General features: G+C 47.0%; 1 long non-coding RNA gene across 1 annotated transcript; it reads right to left on the reverse strand.

Annotated features, from left to right (window-relative positions):
* Positions 1 to 3,256: 3,256 nt before the first annotated feature.
* Positions 3,257 to 19,823, reverse strand: LOC121232989. The gene is made up of 3 exons (XR_005931795.1): positions 19,697 to 19,823; positions 16,259 to 16,261; positions 3,257 to 3,267 (listed from the first exon to the last, which is right to left on the reverse strand). It is a non-coding gene; the product is annotated as an uncharacterized LOC121232989 (long non-coding RNA).
* Between the last annotated feature and the right edge of the window lie 613 nt (positions 19,824 to 20,436).

The raw sequence follows: 20,436 nt of genomic DNA on the forward strand, positions 1-20,436 counted from the left end.
TACAACTGGATGATTTTTCTCAATGACTACACTGTTCAGACCTGCCTTTACTGGGGGGGGGGGATCCTGAGTGCAAATTGAATCCGGTGAATAATTTGGATTTGCAAAACAATAGAGAGAAATGTTGAACCTGTCAGAAGAGAAAATGGGTTTGCAATTTGTTTCAAAATGTCATTTTGTATTAAAAAAAGGCTAGTTGAAGGGACTATGGTGGGTTGACCCTGGCCAGCAACTGAGCACCCACCAGGTGCTTGCTCACTCCACCACACAGCGGAATGGGGGAGAGAATCAGAAGGGCAAAAGCGAGAAAACTCATGGGTCGAGATAAAGACAGTTTAATAAGTGAATGAAAGAAAAAAAATGAATGAAGCACTCACCACCTCCCACCGGCAGATTGATTCCCAGCCAGTCTCCAAGCAACAGCTACCTTGGAAAGACTACCCACACTTTTTATTGCTGAGCATGATGTTATATGGCATGGAATATCTCTTTGGTCAATTTGGGTCAGCTGTCCCAGCTGTGTCCCCTCCCAGCCGCTTGCCCACCCCCACACTACTTACTGGAGGGGCAGAGTGAGAAACAAAGGTGGCCTTGACTCTGTGCAAGCACTGCTCAGCAATAGCTACAACATTGGTGTCTTATCAACACTGTTTTCAGCACAAATCCATAACATAGAATCATATGGGCTTCTATGAAGAAAATTAACTCCATCCAAACCAAAACCAGTACAGGGACAAAAAAAAAAAATCCAGAAACAAATAGGGGTTTATTCTTCTTGCAAGAAATGTGTTGGGTCAAGAATAAAGTAAGAGATATTTCTGTTTTGTCCAAAAATCTTTAAAAAAATGTAAAAGATTCAGTCCACCCTGAAGAATTTCCCTTCTAAGTTTTGTTTTGGTGGCTGAACCAATTGATCCTTGCTTTCCTCAGCAGTTTCAATTTCTACTTGGGCCTTGGGCCCTTAGCAGTGTGTACTTGGCAGGGCCTAGGCAGTACCAGACTACTTTCTTATCCGTTGTATGATCAAAACTCGCTTTTCAGGGATAGCAAGAACCTGTTCTTAGCAGAGAGAGTATTCTGGATAACATTTGGGGCATTTGGAATGTACAAAGCAAAAAGAGGTGTTTCTCTTTGGAGCTGGCTCAGGTGTTGATTGAAAACATTCCATGGCTCACCTGGGATTTGATATCGTTGTTTGTTTGTTTCCAGACAGGCAAGCTTGACCCACATTATCCCAATATATGTAGGAACAAAGAGAATGTGCTGGAAATCAAGTGGAACCCATTTGATGACTTTATAATAGCTTTATGCTCAGAAGATGACACTGTAAGTTTGCTAGCTTGTCCTCTTTGTTATTACCCAGAGCAACAGGACAGGCTGGGTGCTAGCTCACTAGAAAGCACCTTTGCAGAAAAGGACCTAGGGGACAAAATGTTGAATATGAGCCAGCAAAGTGCCTTTGCAGCAAAGGCGGCCAACAGTAGCCTGGGCTGCATTAGCAAGAGTGGAGTCAGCAGATTGAAGAAAGTGATTCTTCCCCTCTATTTGGCAACTGTGAAACTACATGTGAAGTGATGTGTCCTGTTTTGGGCTCCCCAGTACAAGGAAGTTATGGACATACTGGAGTGAGTCCAGTGGAAGGCCACTGAGTTGATTATAGGGAGCTGGAGCACATGACATATAAGGAGCATATAAGGCTGAGAACTGGATTTGTGCAGAGTTAGGAGGCTGAGGGGAAATCTTTTTGCTGTCTACAACTACCTAATGAGAAGGTGCAGAAAAGATGGAGCCATTTTCTTCTCAGAGGTGCACAGGGATAGGATGAGAGACAACAGACACAAGTTGGAACATGGGAAATTCCAATTAGATATAAGAAAAAAATTACCATGAGGGTGGTCAAACACTAAACAGGGGCCCAGAGCATTTGTGAAATCTCCATCTTTGGAGATATTCAAGCCCTGACTGGACATAGTCCTGGGCAACCTGGTCTTAGCTGACCCTGCTTGAATGGGGGGTTTGGACCAGATGATCTTAAGAGGTGTCTTCCAACCTAAATGATTCTGTGATTCTGTGAAAGGTGCATTCCTCACCCACACCCTCAGTTACTCTATGAAGTCATGCTGGACCAATATGAGTGTTAAGGGATGTTAAGAGTGGCCACTGCTTCCAGCAGCTCCGGCCCAGGTCTTCCTCCTGCCTGGCTGCTGGAGCTCAGCCCAGTATGCCTGAACCTGGGGTCTCTGCCCAGGCTGAGGGAATCAGCTGCTGCTTTCCTGTTTTCAGGTTCAACCAGTAGCCAAGCTGAATGCATATCGCAGAGATACACAGACACATACACAGAGGACATACACAGGACACTGACACAGACGGTTACTACAGCCAAGGAGCTGCCTTCAACAGCACCTCACAGAGAACATAAGCACAGACAGCCAAGTCCCCTCCTCCTCTTTGACTGGTAGAGACAGAAGTTCACTAGTGAAGGCACATACACAACACTCTCTAGGTTCACAAGCATGCGCATGTTTGCAGATCCCCTGAGTAAAGGCACGGCCTCTCTGTCCATCTGATATCGCTTCCCAATCCCCAGGCCCTCTGACCCACCCCACGGGTGTCCTACTCACCAGCTGGTCCAGCCTCATGCTTGCTACAAACATGCAACACTCACACACTTGTCCCACAGGCACTCCACATTTGCAGGTTCCCCGGATACCAGCACAGACCCTCTTCCCACCTGATCCCCCTGCCCAGACCCAGGGTCTCCTACTTGCCAGCTAGTCCAGCTTGAAGTCTGCTAGCAAATGACACACCCACGCACACCCAGTTTGGGAAAGATACAGACATTTGCCCCCTCAGCAGCTAGCATCAGGCACATGGGCTGTGACCCATGGTCCTGCTCCAGCCGCTGGCACTGAGCCCCTCACTCGCCTCATTCACACCAGTCCCCCTCCCAGTAGCTGTTTTTTGGGACACACGTTGTTCCTACTCTGATGTCTGGTGTCTGAGATACCCACCCTCTCCAGTAGCTGACACTGAGACCCCACTCACTCCAGTAGTTAAGGCTGAGACCCCCACTCACTCCAGTATCTGACACCAGAGACCCAGGGCATCTACACCATTGGTCTGACTCCAGTAGCTGGCACCCAGTCTGCTCATACTGGTCTCCCCAGTAGCTGGGGCTCTGGGCACAAAGTCTGTAGGACCCATGCCAATCCAGAGAGCTCTAGCTTCTCCAACTACTGATTATAGGACCCTCACTTGCTCCAGTAGCTGACACCACAGGCCAGGGACACCCACACTTCCAGTCTGAACACAGTAACTGGCCCAAAATCCACTCATAGAGTCGCAAAATTGTAGAATGGTTGAGGTTGGAGGGCACCTCTGGAGGTCATCTTGTCCAATTCCCCTGCTAAGCAGGGCCACCTAGAGCCAGTTGCCCAGGACCACATCCAGATGGCATTTGAATATATGGAGACTCCACAACCTCCCTGGGCAACCTGTTCCAGGGCTCAGTCATCCTCACAGTAAAAGAGTGTTTCCTGGTGTTCAGAGGGAACCTCCTGTGTTTCAGTTTGTGCCCATTGCCTCTTGTCTTGTCCATGGGCTGCAGTGATCACACCCTGGTGGAATTCACAATCTTGAGGGATTTGGGCCAGGTGAAGAGTAGAGTCAGGACCCTGAATTTTAGGAGAGCAAGCTTTCAGTTCTTTAAGGAATTAGTGGATGGGACCCCCTGGGAAACTGCCCTCAGGGATAAAGGAGCAGAAGGGACCTGGCAGCTCTTTAAGGATGTTTTTCTTGGAGCACAAGAGCTCTCGATCCCCATGCATAAGAAATCAGGCAAGGAAGACAGGAGACCAGCATGTCTGGGGAAGGACCCTCTGGTCGAGCTGAAGTGCAAGAAGGAAATGCATAGGCAGTGGAAGCGGGGACACGCATCCTGGGAAGAATACAGGGATGCTGCCCGGGTGTGTAGGGATGGGATCAGGAAAGCTAAGGCACAGCTGGAGCTGAATTTGGCAAGGGATGTGAAGAATCATAAGGAGGGCTTCTACAGGTGCGTTGGTCAGAAGACTAAAGAAAACGTACCCCCACGATAAAGAAGACGGGAGATCTAGTGACAACCGACATGGAGAAGGCTGAGGTACTCAATGACTTTTTCCCTCCCTTTTCGCTGGCAACCACTGTTCCCACATCTCTCAAGTCCCTGAACCTCAAGGCAGGGACTGGGGGAACAAAGTCCCTCCCATCGTAGGAAACGATCTGGTTCGAGACCACCTGAGGAACCTGAACATACACAAGTCCATGGGACCCGATGAGATGCATCCCAGGGTCCTGAGGGAACTGGCAGATGTAGTTGCTAAGCCACTCTCCATCATATTTGAAAAGTCATAGCAGTCAAGCGAAGACCCTGGTGACTGGAGAAAAGGGAATATCACACCCATTTTTAAAAAGGTAGACCCTGGAAATGACCGACCAGTCAGCCTCACCTCTGTGCCTGGTAAAATCATGGAGCAGATCCTCCTGGAAGCTATGTCGAAGCATATGGAAGAAAGCGAGGTGATTGGAGACAGCCAACATGGCTTCACCAAGGGCAAATCATGCCTGACCAACCTAGTGGCCTTCTACAATGGAGTGACTGCATCAGTGGACAAGGGAAGAGCTACAGATGTCATCTACCTGGACTTCTGTAAGGGTGGTCCAACTCGATACTTGCTACAAGCACGCAGCACTCACACACTCATCTCACAGGCACTCCACACTCATGGATCCCCCCCCAGATACCAGCATGGACCCTCCGCCCCACCTGATACCCTTGCCTGGACCCAGGGTCTCCTACTTGCCAGCTAGTCCAGCTCCGGCCACTGTTGCTGAGCCTCTCACTTGCCTCACTCACTCCAGTCCCTCCCAGTAGCTGTTTTTGGGGACTGTGAGAGACTGAAAGAGTTAATGTCTCAAACATTGTGGTGGGGCAAGTTCTGCTTAACGACAAACAACGAACCCTGCATAGCAAGGAACCACAGGTGAAAAGAAGTGGATCAGCACAGATCGGAACAGGACATCAGCAACAGGACAGGGAGGGCATGCCGGAGGGGGCACAGCTCCATGTTCTGATATGCTGAGCAGGGCAGCTCACCATGTATGGCCAAAGATCAAACAATGGTCATGCCTGCAGGGAAGGAGAAGTTACTCCCCAAATGACCCCCCAAGCCCACTGACCCATTTCCCAAAGGTTCCGAAAGCACAAATCCCGCATGACACTTAATTAGCCTAATGAGTTTGAGTGCCCTCCTGAAGGAGGAAGAAGGAGATGATAAAAGGACACAAACTGAAGCCCCAGGTGTGTGTGGCCTCCAGGACTGGACCTTTATGCTGGCTGGACCAATGCTGGACCCAGGACTGGTGAAATCTTTCTCTTCCTCTTTTCTTTCTCTCTCTCCTCTCTTTCTCTTTTTTTCCATAATCCCCATACCTCATCCCTTTAGATATAAACCATTGACGAAGTCTGGGACTAGAAGTAGATCTAGCCACCTCTAGGCTCCTCTCTGAGGAGGAGTCTAGAAAGCAAGGGGGTCCGCTCTGAACCTCATGACTCAATGGGAGGGATCTCCTTATTCCCTGAATTGATGTATATGGTTACCACGGGTTAAACGGTTTATGGAGGTAGTTCCATGCCAATTCCTGTTGAGAGAAACCACGCCACCTACTGTTACACCTTCCAAGTTTAGTTTGCTTCTGCCATGAATAAAATGTTTAACTGATCGTCTGGTGTCATTTCACCTTAATTTAGCCCGAGGGAATTCTGAATTCACCACAACCCCTCCCTGCTCTGTCCAGCCCGGGTCGTGACAGGGACACACACTGTTCCCACCCCTGTCACCTGACAGCTGAAATCCCCACCCACTCAAATAGCTTGCACTGGGACCCCACTCACTTCAGGAGCTGACACCACAGGCCGCAGGCACCTACACCCCTGGTCTGACTCCAGTTGCTGGCACCCAATCCACTCACACACATAGAGGTCTCACCAGGAGCTGATACTTACTCCTTGCAGCACACATACACACAGGATAGAGAGTGAGATTATGCAGAGATAGTTAAGAAAAGATTTAATAAGAAGATAGGACAGATGTGATCAGGTGCAGGGCTCAGTCAGACAAGCGTGCTGACTGGCCCCATTTTGCATGTGATCAGCCCCTTTTATACTCCTTTCTGTCTACCCCTCTTTGTTCCTCCCCAATTCTCTTCCCCTGCACATTGCCTCATCAGCTGGCATAGTTCCACCAACCCCCTCCAACATCCTGGACCCTGAGCTTTGCATCCTTATCAGTCACAAACTCCCAGTTTGCCTGCAATTTATTGATTGTCCAACAATTAGTGTGACTGACCAGGTTTGTTTCTGGTTATTATCTTTTTTAACGCTAATTGGTCAGGTTTTATGTCTCTGTGTGTTTGCCTCCCTCCTTTTCCTTATCCTCCCAGCTGAGAAAATAAACATTCTCACAATACATATAGCCTTACCAATTTGTGCGACTGACCAGGTTTGTTCTCATCATGACCTCCCTTACCATGTGTCAGTCAGGTTTGTGTTTCTGTATGTTCTTGTGTATGGCTCCTTTGACCAGATACCCTTAAAGGAGCAGACACTCTCCTTCTACATACCCTTACAATGAAAGTGGTCAAGGAACCTGGGTCATACTTTATTCTGCACAGACCATCAGTGAAATGAGTATATTTCTACTAAAAATGTATCAAGGCTCTAGTGTTACAAAAGTTAATGCTAACACAAACATATAAAAACATGGCAATTACTGTGGATCAGGGTTTACGCTTTAGGCAGTAAGCAGTTTAGCTAGGGTACATATACATGAGATGCAGTCCCATAGTTTACTTCAGTGTAGACACACTCTAATTATTAGCAAGTGGAAGAAGCTGTTCGTGAGGGTAAGGGACAGTTATCCTTGGAGATACTGAAAATTTCATTGAACAAGGCCCTGAAGAACCTGATCTGATTGGACCTGCTTTGAGCAAGAGTCTCTGTCAGTGGAGATATTCAAAACCCAATTGGACAATGTCCTGATGTCGTGGTTTAACCCCAGCCAGCAACTAAGCACCACGCAGCCGCTCACTCACTCCCCCCCCCACCCACTGGGATGGGGGAGAAAATCAGGAAAAAGAAGCAAAACCCACGGGTTGAGATAAGAACGGTTTAATAGAACAGAAAAGAAGAAACTAATAATGATAATGATAACACAAATAAAATGACAACAGCAATAATGAAAGGACTGGAATGTACAAATGATGCGCAGTGCAATTGCTCACCACCCGCCGACCGACACCCAGCTAGTCCCTGAGCCGCGATTCCCCGCCCCCCACTTCCCAGTTCCTATACTAAATGGGACGTCCCATGGTATGGAATACCCTGTTGGCCACTTTGGGTCAGCTGCCCTGGCTGTGTCCTGTGCCAACTTCTTGTGCCCCTCCAGCTTTCTCGCTGGCTGGGCATGAGAAGCTGAAAAATCCTTGACATTAGTCTAAACACTACTTAGCAACAACTGAAAACATCAGTGTTATCAACAATCTTCTCATACTGAACTCACAACATAGCACCGTACCAGCTACTAGGAAGACAGTTAACTCTATCCCAGCTGAAACCAGGACAGTATCCACCCCTTATTCTATACCATTGACGTCATGCTCAGTTCCCATACCTTTAGTTACATCCTGGTCAATCATCATCACCTTTTCCATCCCTTTGAAACATATGAACAATGATATATATATATATGTATACACACACAGAGATATCATTCCTTTAGTTTATGGGTTATGTTCATTAAATGTCCGTTGAGTTCATTTAGTTCCTGACTCTGGGCTCCATCTGTCATACCAGTCTTTCTGGGCAGGAGGGATGCTGCAAAGTCCTCTCAGTCGGTAGAGCAGGATTGGGCTTCAGTGCAGTGTGACGAGCAGGTGACATTTAACGCAGCAGGAGGATGGTGTGCACCTTTGGATTGTTGCATGCTGGAGTCAGTTCTGGTTCCATCACTACTGCGCTTCGCTCAGTTTTATCACAGTTCATTCTTGCTTGATCTAAGTGATTCTTACTATAGTACTATGGATATAGCATATAACAATTATAGTAATGATAACATGCAGTAGCAGTATTATATAGCAACTAATATCATACAGGTTAATTCTGGCTATTCTCACCTAAAATTAAATCCCCTCGAGGCACTGTTATGGATGCATGACTAACCAAATCCAACAGATGTTAAAACTCAGCTTTATTCTTCAGCAAAGTTAGTTAGAAGTCCGGTAACATTTTATAAAACCACAGGCTCAATGATGTAAAGAGAATTAATACTACACGGCCGACTTAAGAATCCCCAAGATTTAAAGTGATGGCTCAAAATGCGCGTATCACTCACCTAAAAGCTGAGGGCTCTCTCCCTCGAGGAGTTACCTCGGGCGGTGCCCCGACCCGAGGGGGAGTCCCGAACTGCAAACCCGCTGCTCCGAGGAAGACTGCCAACATGTCCTGCGGCGGGACCCCGTTTATACCCCTGTCGAATCTGACCTGTGGTCATTTAATTCTATTGGTTAGGAGGGTCACCTCGGTGTACCTGGCGCATCTCAATTGGCCAGTTCAAATTTCAACCTGCAGCCTCCAGGGTTTCCTTCCCCTTCTCCCTTCCTGGAGAAGTTTTGTTACCTGCTGTCAGGATGGGGGGGGGCGGGATGTACTGCCAGAGGCACACATCGGACTTCCCCATCTTTTCATATCACCCACCAAGTGCACCCAGGCCCTTGAGCAAAAGCAATCCCACGAATGGGTTTACCTTTGCCTGAGACAGGAGTAACCCAGACTGTCTTCCCTAACATATTTTTTATGTGCACTACAGGAACTTTTTCCCCTTCTAGAGTATGTAAAAGTTCTGATTGGGCAGGGCCACCCCAATTGGCAGATCCTCTGGTGTTGACTAACCAGGTGGCTTTTGCTAAATGTGTATCCCAATGTTTGAATGTTCCACCCCCACATTGCTCTCAATGTAGTCTTTAACAGTCCATTGTATCGCTCAACTTTCCCAGAGGCTGGTGCATGATAGGGGATGTGATATACCCACTCAATGCCATGCTCTTTGGCCCAGGTGTCTATGAGGTTGTTTCGGAAATGAGTCCCGTTGTCTGACTCAATTCTTTCTGGGGTGCCATGTCGCCACAAGACCTGCTTTTCCAGGCCCAGGATAGTGTTCCGGGCGGTGGCATGGGGTACAGAATATGTTTCCAGCCATCCAGTGGTTGCTTCCACCATTGTGAGCACATAGCGCTTGCCTTGGCGAGTTTGTGGGAGTGTGATATAGTCAATCTGCCAGGCTTCCCCATATTTATATTTCAGCCATCGCCCTCCATACCACAGGGGCTTTAACCGTTTGGCTTGCTTAATTGCAGCACATGTTTCACATTCATGGATAACCTGTGCGACAGTGTCCATGGTCAAGTCCACTCCTCGGTCACGAGCCCATCTATATGTTGCATCTCTTCCCTGATGGCCTGAAGCATCATGGGCCCACTGAGCCATAAATAGCTCACCCCTGTGTTGCCAGTCCAGGTCCACCTGAGCCACTTCAATCTTGGCGGCCTGATCTGCCTGCTGGTTGTTTTGATGTTCTTCAGTGGCCCGACTCTTGGGTACATGAGCATCTACGTGGCGTACTTTTACCACTAGCTTCTCTATCCGAACAGCAATATCTTGCCACAGTGCGGCAGCCCAGATGGGTTTACCTCTGCACTGCCAGTTGCTCTGCTTCCATTGCTGTAACCACCCCTACAGGGCATTTGCCACCATCCATGAGTCAGTATAGAGATAGAGCACTGGCCACTTCTCTCTTTCAGCAATGTCTAACGCTAGCTGGATGGCTTTCACCTCTGCAAACTGACTCGATTCACCTTCTCCTTCAGCAGTTTCTGCGACTTGTTGTGTAGGACTCCATACAGCAGCCTTCCACCTCCGATGCTTTCCCACAATGCGACAGGACCCATCAGTGAACAGGGCATATTGCCTCTCATTTTCTGGCAGTTTATTATACAGCGGGGCTTCTTCAGCACGTGTCACCTCCTCCTCTGGTGACATTCCAAAATTTTTGCCTTCTGGCCAGTCCATGATCACTTCCACAATTCCTGGGCGACTGGGGTTTCCTATGCGAGCTCGTTGTGTGATCAGTGCGGCCCACTTACTCCACGTGGCATCAGTTGCATGATGTGTAGAGGAGACCCTCCCTTTGAACATCCAGCCCAGCACTGGCAGTCGGGGTGCTAAGAGGAGCTGTGTTTCAGTACCAACCACTTCTGAGGCAGCTCAAACTCCTTCATATGCTGCCAATATCTCTTTTTCAGTTGGAGTATAGCGAGCCTCGGATCCTCTGTATCCCCGACTCCAAAACCCCAGGGGTCGACCTCGGGTCTCCCCAGGTGCTTTCTGCCAGAGGCTCCAGGTAGGGCCATTCTCCCCGGCTGCAGTATAGAGCACATTTTTAACATCTTGTCCTGCCCAGACTGGTCCAAGGGCTACTGCATGAACAATCTCCCGCTTAATTTGTTCAAAGGCTTGTCGTTGCTCAGGGCCCCATTTAAAATCATTTCTCTTCCGGGTAACTTGGTAGAGAGGGCTTACAATTTGACTGTAATTTGGAATATGCATTCTCCAAAAGCCCACAACTCCTAAGAAAGCCTGTGTTTCCTTTTTATTAGTCAGTGGAGACATAGCTGCTATTTTGTTGATCACATCCATTGGGATCTGATGACATCCATCTTGCCATTTTACTCCTAAGAACTGGATCTCCTGTGCAGGTCCCTTGACCTTACTTTCTTTTATGGCAAAACCAGCTTTCAGAAGGATTTGGATTATTTTCTTCCCTTTCTCAAAGACTTCTTCTGCCGTGTTGCCCCATACAATGATGTCATCAATGTATTGCAGGTGTTCTGGAGCTTCACCTTTTTCCAGTGCAGCCTGGATCAGTCCATGGCAAATGGTGGGGCTGTGTTTCCACCCCTGGGGCAATCGATTCCAAGTGTACTGGACACCCCTCCAAGTAAAGGCAAACTGTGGATGACACTCTGCTGCCAGAGGGATTGAGAAAAACGCATTAGCAATGTCAATTGTGGCATACCACTTGGCTGCCTTTGACTCTAGTTCGTATTGAAGTTCTAGCATATCTGGAACGGCAGCACTCAGCAGTGGTGTAACTTCATTCAGGCCACGATAGTCAACTGTTAGTCTCCACTCCCCATTAGACTTTCGCACTGGCCATATGGGACTATTAAAGGGTGAGCGAGTTTTGCTGATCACTCCTTGGCTCTCCAGTTGGCGAATCAACTTGTGGATGGGAATCAGAGAGTCTCAGTTGGTTCGATATTGCCACCGGTGCACCATCGTGGTAGCAATTGGCACTTGTTGTTCTTCAACCTTCAGCAACCCCACAATCAAAGGGTCTTGAGAGAGACCAGGCAGGGTAGACAGCTGTTCAGTGCCCTCCGTCTCCAAGGCAGCTATACCAAAAGCCCATCGATACCCCTTTGGGTCCTTAAAATACCCTCTCCTGAGATAGTCTATGCCAAGGATACACGGAGCCTCTGGACCAGTCACAATGGGGTGTTTCTGCCATTCATTCCCAGTTAGGCTTACTTCAGCTTCCAATACAGTTAACTCTTGGGATCCCCCTGTCACACCAGAAATACAGATGGGTTCTGCCCCTTTATACCTTGATGGCATTAGAGTGCACTGTGCGCCGGTGTCTACTAGAGCCTTGTACTCCTGTGGGTCTGATGTGCCAGGCCATCGAATCCACACAGTCCAATAGACCCGGTTATCCCTTTCCTCCACCTGGCTGGAGGCAGGGCCCCTCTAATTCTGGCCAGAGTATCCAGTATTCACTTCTCGTAAAATTGGCTCAGAAGTCCCTTCAAGAGGATCAGAAATAAGATCAGCCCTTCTACTCTGTTTGGAAACTGGAGCGGCATTTTTCCTGGTAGTATCCCCTTTTGTGGTGGTTTTTCCTCGCAACTCACGTACCCGTGCATTTAGGACCGAGGTAGGTTTTCCATCCCATTTCCTCATGTCCTCTCCATGATCACATAGGTAAAACCACAGGGCACCTCACGGTGTGTACCTTGTATATTCTCTCTCGGGCAGAGGAACGCTCACTCCTAATAGCTGAGACATTGGTCCTTACAGGTGGGGAGTAGGACATATCCTCTTTGAATTGCCGGAAATCCTCGGACAGCTTCTCCACAGCTGAAATGCAGGCTCGTAGGGAGGAGGAGAGATTTTCTTCATATTGATGGAGTTGGTGAGCCACTTCATCCACTGTCGGTGCCTCTTCATCTTTCCAGGTCATTATTGCCAGTGAGTTGGCATAGGACGATGGTGCGCTCCGTACAAACTTCCGCCACATGGGTCGTGTGCATTGGACTTCGTCTGGATCTTTGGGTAATTGTGGGTTGTCCGGGTCATGATGAATCATCTCTAGCACGGCTAATTCCCTCAGATATTGGATACCTCTTTCCATGGTTGTCCACTTGCTTGATTGACATATAACATCTTCCTTAAAGGGGTACCTTTCCTTCACACTTGACAGGAGTCGCCTCCAGAGGCTGATGGCTTGTGTCCCTTTTCCAATTGCCTTGTCAAAGCCACCTTCCCTGGCAAGCGATCCCAGCTTCTTGGCTTCCCTACCTTCTAATTCCAAGCTATTAGCCCCATTGTCCCAGCATCAGAGGAGCCAGGTGATAATATGCTCACCTATATGGCGGCTGAAATCTTTTTGCATATCCCGCAGCTCACTCAAGGATAGGGACCGGGTTATTACCTCTGGTTCTGCCTCTTCCTCCTGTTCCCGTGATGACCCTGGCTCATCTCCCTCCTTTGCTAAGCGAACTGATTTTTTTTGTATATTTCTTTTTCTGTATGGGGGCAACTGATACTGGTGCAGGTTGGTCCGCTGGTTCAGTTGCAGTACCGCTTGCTGGGTTTTGGATAACCGCAGTGTCTGTCGCCGGGGTTTGGGTAGCTGCAGTGCTCATCGCTGGGGCTGGAGGGACCGCAGTGCCCGTTGCCAAGGTCTGGGTGGCCGCAATGCTCGTTGCTGGGGCTGGAGGGGCCGCGGTGCCCGTTGCTGAGGTTTGGGTGACCACAGTGCTCATCGTTTTGTTGTTAGGTCCAGAGACCTTCTCTTCCCCTTGAGGGTGCTGAGTGGTGTCGAACAGGGCTCGATAGGCATGGGCCAGGCCCCAGCACGTTGCAGTGATTTGTATCTCTCTGGAGCTGCCGGGGTGACAGCATACCTTTTCCAAATATTTTACTAGTTCTTCCAGATTCTGCACTTGTTCAGGGGTGAATTTCCAAAACACTGGAGGTGCCCACTTTCCTAGGTACTTGCCCATACTACCCCACACACCCTGCCACTCATAATTATCCAGCCTCGGGGCAGACCTCTGGGTGATCTTCTTAAATAGTTGTTTAACCTTAAACAAGAGCTGAACCACATTCAGGAGCATGCTAATTCCCAGCAGTAGGGCTAGGACCGTGCTGGTCTCAACATCCCAAGGGTTTTCAAATTTTTCAAAATTCTCAAACACCATTGTAACTGGACTGAAGGAGAAAGGAGAGGGGAAGAAAGGTACCCCACCCATAGACTGGTTTTCCAAGGAGGAAAGGTAAATGGTGTAATTATTAATAGTTTCCCACAGATGGCTCCCGCCGTATAAAGGTGACAATGCTGAGTGCAAATACCGGATTAATCCCACAACCGATGACTTTATCATACCATAAACCAGTGTTATACAATACATCAAAGCAAAAACCTTAATCCACCTCCCACAGATGATAAGCAGCAGAAGAGGGACTAAATACAGCAAGCGAGGTGATACATAACAGAACTTTAAAAACCAGAGCAACAACTCTAAGAACACATAAATCAACATAATGACCAGCGACTATTAGACCAATATAATGAATGCTTATAACAAATTTGTTTTAACGAGCTCTGGCCAGGTTTGTCATTATCTCAACCCTTTGTGCCCCACGTTGGGCGCCAAAAACGACTGTCGTGGTTTAACCCCAGCCAGCAACTAAGCACCACGCAGCCGCTCACTCACTCCCCCCCCCCACCCAGTGGGATGGGGGAGAATATCGGGAAAAGAAGTAAAACCCGTGGGTTGAGATAAGAACGGTTTAATAGAACGGAAAAGAGGAAACTAATAATGATAATGATAACACTAATAAAATGACAACAGCAATAATGAAAGGATTGGAATGTACAAATGATGCGCAGTGCAATTGCTCACCACCTGCCGATCGACACCCAGCTAGTCCCCGCGCGGCGATTCCCCCCGCCCCCACTCCCCCCAGTTTATATACTAGATGGGACGTCACATGGTATGGAATACCCTGTTGGCCACTTTGGGTCAGGTGCCCTGGCTGTGTCCTGTGCCAACTTCTTGTGCCCCTCCAGCTTTCTCGCTGGCTGGGGATGAGAAGCTAAAATATCCTTGACTTTAGCCTAAACACTACTTAGCAACAACTGAAAACATCAGTGTTATCAACATTCTTATCCTACAATGATTCCTAAAGAATGGGAATTACAAGTAATTGATTTAAAAGACTGCTTCTTCACGATTCCTTTACATCCTGATGATTGTGCACATTTTGCCTTTTCAGTGCCTAGTGTAAATAATGGCGAGCCTATGCAGCGTTATCAGTGGACAGTGCTACCTCAGGGCATGATGAATAGTCCTACTATATGTCAGATAGTAGTTGCTGCAGCTGTTCAACCGAGCCGAGACATATTTCCAAATGCTATAATATATCATTATATGGATGATATTTTAATTGCAACAGAAACAACACAGTATTTGGAAAGTGTTGTGCAACATCTTGTAAATTCTTTGCACACCTTTGGACTTCAAATTGCTACAGAAAAAATTCAAATGATGCCGCCCTGGAAATATTTAGGGTGGATTCTTACAGAAAGAACAGTACAGCCTCAATCATTAAAGTTGCAGACAGATATACGAACTCTGAACGATGCTCAGAAATTACTAGGAACAATAAACTGGGTACGACCCATGTTAGGTATAACCACAGAGGAATTAAGTAATCTCTTTAACATTCTGAGAGGTGATCCTGATTTAACATCACCACGGATCTTAACTCCAGCTGCCAAGGAAGAGTTAAATTTAGTTTCACAAGAGATATCTACATTACAAGCCTATAGAAGGGACTTAACTTTACCTGTTGATGTATATGTCATACAAGGTCCAAAACAACCTTTTGCTATTATAGGGCAACATGATAAAGTGTCTCAGGAAATTTTATATTTGGAATGGGTGTTTCTCTCTCACACTTTAAAGAAAACTATTACACAGCCTTTAGAAATGATTGTGACTGTGGTACAAAAAGCACGGTCACACACTCAGTGTCTCATTGGTTTTGATCCTGATACCTTGTATCTTCCTTTTTCAAAACAAGATTTTGATTACCTTTTTGTTCAATCACAATCACTGCAAATCGCATTGGCCGACTTCACGAACAAAATTTCTTTCTCACTGCCTAAATGTAAGTTACTGCAAAACCTTCACACATTAAACATCAAACCACAGACGATAGTATCAGATACTCCTATTGTTAATGCTCGTACAGTTTTTGTGGATGGCTCTGGAAAAACTGGACGAGGTGTAGTTGCCCGGCTAGATGATGGAGTATGGCACACATCTGTTGTTCTGTTACAAGGTTCCACGCAGCATGTGGAATTACAGGCTGTTTTACACGCTTTAACTTTATTTCCTTTGGAACCACTCAATATTATTTCTGATTCAGAATATGTCGTCCGTGTTGTACAGCGATTACCAGGATCTTACTTAAAGGAGATAAATGATGAAGACTTATTCAACAAATTTTTGGAATTGCAAACTCTTTTAAATGAAAGAGCTTATCCTTTGTTTATTTGTCACATTAGGTCGCACACTGTGCTGCCAGGACCTTTGACTAAAGGCAATGCCGTGGCTGACTCTTTTACTGTTGGCACAGTGCAATTCCACTCTGCTGTGGCCTCTCATTCCTTTTTTCACCAAAATGCTGCAGCATTGCAAAAGATGTTTAATTTGACAAAAGCACAGGCTAAAGATATAATTCGTTCTTGTCCAGATTGTCAAAGAGTTTCTTCAGATGCAGTGAGCATTGGAGTTAACCCACGTGGTTTACACTCTAATGCCATTTGGCAGTGATGTTACACATGTATCTGCCTTTGGCTCCTTGAAATTTGTGCATGTTTCTATTGATACCTTTTCCTCTTATATTTGTGCTACTGCTCATTCTGGAGAAAGGGCACGTGATGTACAACGACATTGGTCACGATGCTTTGCAATTATGGGGGTTCCTCAAACCATTAAAACTGACAACGGTCCAGGGTATGTAGCTAAATCTACTCAATTATTTTTGCAACAGTGGCAGGTATCCCATGTGACAGGAATTCCACATTCACCTACTGGACAAGCAATAATTGAGCGTGCGCATCATGCTTTAAAGTCCATGTTGCATAAACAAAAAAGGGGGAATATGCCACCACAAGAACAGCTAGATAATGCTATGTTTACTTTGAATTTTTGAAATCGCTCACCAGACTTAATGGCCAGCACAGCGATAGATTGGCATTTTAAAATTCCTGATTCTATTTCACACAGACCTAAAGTACTGTATAAAGATCCTTTTAGTAGACCTGGTTGGAATGGACCTGTGGAACTAATCACTTGGGGGCGAGGGTATGCTTGTGTTCTTCTTCCCACAGGAACCAAGTGGATTCCAGCTAAACACGTGAAGCCATATCATGAGCTGGCGAAACCACTCGGACAACCCAATCCCGCAGATGAAGACTCTGAATTTGAAGGAGAAGAGACAAATGAGGAGGAAGCAGCACATTGAGAATGAAAAAGCTATCACATAGGGACATTTGAAGAGAATGCAACAACAAGCTAGCGAGATGATGCAACGTGTATCCTACTCCAAAGAATACCTTTTTTAGCATAACTGGCAATAGTGGCCAGCAACAGCATTGTAAGAATTCTGATCTTTTTTCTTTTTGGGGTCATTGTGGCTTGGGTGCAGCATTTTTATTGGGCCCACTGAAGGTGTTGCGCCTAAGCCACGGTGACTATATAAAAAACCATTCCTTGTATAAGTTTGAAACTGACACAGAATCACAAAGATTCAGTGATGATATGTAGTTCACATCCTTATGTTTTTGTAGCAGCTCAATTTCTAGATATTGCTTTATGTAACCATGCTTTTGAAACTAATCTGAATTAACCTTGGTATTTTAGCTGTTTTACTCATAAGAATATATCTGAATTAAGTCTTACAGTAATCATGCCAATATGATGTCGTGCTGAATTGTGGATCCCTGTGAATATGACCAAATCGTGGGAAAGGGAATAAGGATTAAGTCAATTATCAAGGCTTTTAAAGTGGACAATTAGTCACCCAAAACAATTTATAGGATGGCTCATTGCCTTTATAATATCAGCTATCATTATTGCAGCTACTGCCACCATTGCTACCACGGCGCTTGTGAAATCCATTCAGACTGCTCACACAGTAGCTAATGTATTCAAAAATGTTACGGCTGAAATGAATACCCAGGTACAAATTGATCAATAATACTAGCATGATTGGATGCTTTGGAAGCAGTGGTAATTTGGCTTGGGCTCTATTGGGTTTGTGTGGCAAGGTTTTGGTAGTGGGGGGTTACAGGGGTGGCTTCTGTGGGGGCTGCTGGAGGTTTTCCCCTGTGTCTGACAGAGCCAGTGCTGGCTGGCTCTAAGACGGGCCTGCCGCCAGCCAAAGCCGAGCCAGTGATAGTAGTAGCGCTTCTGTGTAAGAAAAAAAAAAAAAGAAAAAAAAAAGAAAAAAAAACAGCTGGAGAGGGGGAAGAGAAATGCAGTTGTGGAACACACAGAAACAGCAGCTGAAGAGAAGAGTGAGAACATGTAAGAGAAACAGCCCTGCAGACACCAAGGTCAGTGAAGAAGGAGGGGGAGGAGATGCTCCAGGCGCCAGAGCAGAGATTCCCCTGCAGCCTGTGGTGAAGACCATGGTGAGACGGGTTGTTCCCCTGCAGTCCATGGAGGTCCACAGTGGAGCAGATATCCACCTGCAGCCCGGGGAGGACCCCACGCTGGAGCAGGTGGGTGCCCAAAGGAGGCTGTGACCCTGTGGGAAGCCCACGCTGGAGCAGGACCTGGCAGGACCTGCAGAACTGTGGAGAGAGAAGCCCACGGAGCGGGTTTTCTGGCAGGACCTATGACCCCGTGGGGACCCACGCTGGAGCGGTATGCTCCTGAAGGACTGCACGCCACAGAAAGGACCCATGCTGAAGATCTTCGTGGAGGACTGTCTCCCGTGGGAGAGATCCCACGCTGGAACAGGGGAAGAGTGTGATGAGTGCTGCCACTGAGGAGGATGAAGCGACAGAGATAACGTGTGATGAACTAACCGCAAACCTCATTTCCCGTTCCCCTGTCCAGCTGTGGAGGAGAGAGTGATAGAATAGCTATGGTGGGTGCCTGGTGTCCAGCCAGGATCAACCCATCACATAGAGATAGACAAAGTGCATTATAAAATAGAATGAAATTACATTGTAATTGGGAATTTCAAAAACAAGGGCTCTGTGTAACTCCTTTACAAAGGAATGAAAGTTTATGTGATTGGAATTAGGTGAAGGCGCATTTGCAAGGTGCATTTGCTACTAATATTGCAGGAGAGAGCTAAGACCTTGCACAGATATTACAAGATCAAATGGGAAATATACAAAATTAGCAGAATAAGGTGTTTTTCAAAGAATTGTCTAATAGTGTTAAATGCTTAAATCCAAAAACATGGTTTGAAGGTTTAAATTTGTGTATCTGAATTTGTATTGCTATTGGAGGGTTATTAATCATTTGTGTGTTTGCAGCAATCAGAATCACCTGAGGAGCAGTACGAGGATTGCGTCAGTTCGAAGCTAGAGTCCTCGCTGCCTTCCTCGTGAATCTGATGTTCCTAAACAAAAAAGGGGGCGATGTGGGAGCAGCTCGGAACACCTGGCATTTGTTTTCAAGAGTGACCGTTAGAATTTGTTGTGCTGCATGTTTGCCAAGCCTTGAAGAACTAGTTTCACAAGGTCAGGTTGGAGGATGGCCTTGTGTAGGCCTGGGAAGACGTGGCTGAAGACAGTCACGAGTATGTCTATGGAATGTTTTCATCTTTAACTGTTCTGAGGACTGGCAAACATCCCAGCTGAGCCAGATATGCCCTCCTGTGTTGGTAGTATTGGCTGCATGCCGTTAGTTCTTTCTAGACCTTTGTTGGAACATATATAAGTTTGATCTTTTAGTGAAATAAAGGGAATCTTGCACAGAGAGCTTGAGTGCGTGATTCAGTCACTGCACAGCCCCATACGGGCTGCTATGAAGAAAGTTAGGATAGAATAGAATAGAATAGAATAGAATAGAATAGAAGAGTTCAGTTGGAAGGCACCTACAACGATCATCTACTCCAACTGCCTGACCAATTCAGGGCTGACCAAAAGTTAAAGCATGGTATTGAGGGCATTTTCCAAATGCCTCTTAAACACTGACAGGCATGGGGCATCGACCACCTCTCTACGAAGCCTGTTCCAGCCTTTGACCACCCTCTCGACAAAGAAATGCTTCCTAATGTCAAGTCTGAACCTCCCCTGACGCAGCTTTGAACCATTCCCACACGTCCTGTCACTGGATACCAGGGAGAAGAGATCAGCACCTCCCTCCCCACTTCCCCTCCTCAGGAAGCTGCAGAGAGCATTGAGGTCGCCCCTCAGCCTCCTTTTCTCCAAACTAGACAAACCCAGAGTCCTTAGCTGCTCCTCACAGGACATGCCTTCCAGCCCTTTCACCAGCTTTGTTGCCCTCCTCTGGACGCATTCAAGGACCCTAACATCCTTCTTAAATTGTGGGGCCCAGAAATGCACACAGTACTCAAGGTGAGGCCACACCAATGCTGAATACAGCGGGATCACCACCTCTTTTGACTGGCTGGTTATACTGTGTTTGATGCACCCCAGAATGTGGTTTGCTCTCCTGGCTGCCAGGGCACACTGCTGACTCATATTGAGCCTGCTGTCAACCAGCACCCCCAGATCCCTTTCTGCGGGGCTGCTCTCCAGCCACTCCTCTCCCGATCTGTACTTGTGCCCAGCATTACTCCATCCCAGGTGCAGAATCCGGCATTTGTTCTTGTTAAATTTCATCCCTTTAATCATTGCCCAATGGTCCAATCTATCTAGATCCCTCCGCAAGGCCTCTTGTCCCTCGAGACAGTCAACAGCACCTCCCAGTTTGGTATCATCAGCAAACTTGCTAATGGTG

This window comes from Aquila chrysaetos, assembly GCF_900496995.4.
Source record: "Aquila chrysaetos chrysaetos chromosome W unlocalized genomic scaffold, bAquChr1.4 W_unloc_2, whole genome shotgun sequence".
NCBI classification, from domain to species: Eukaryota; Metazoa; Chordata; class Aves; order Accipitriformes; family Accipitridae; genus Aquila; species Aquila chrysaetos.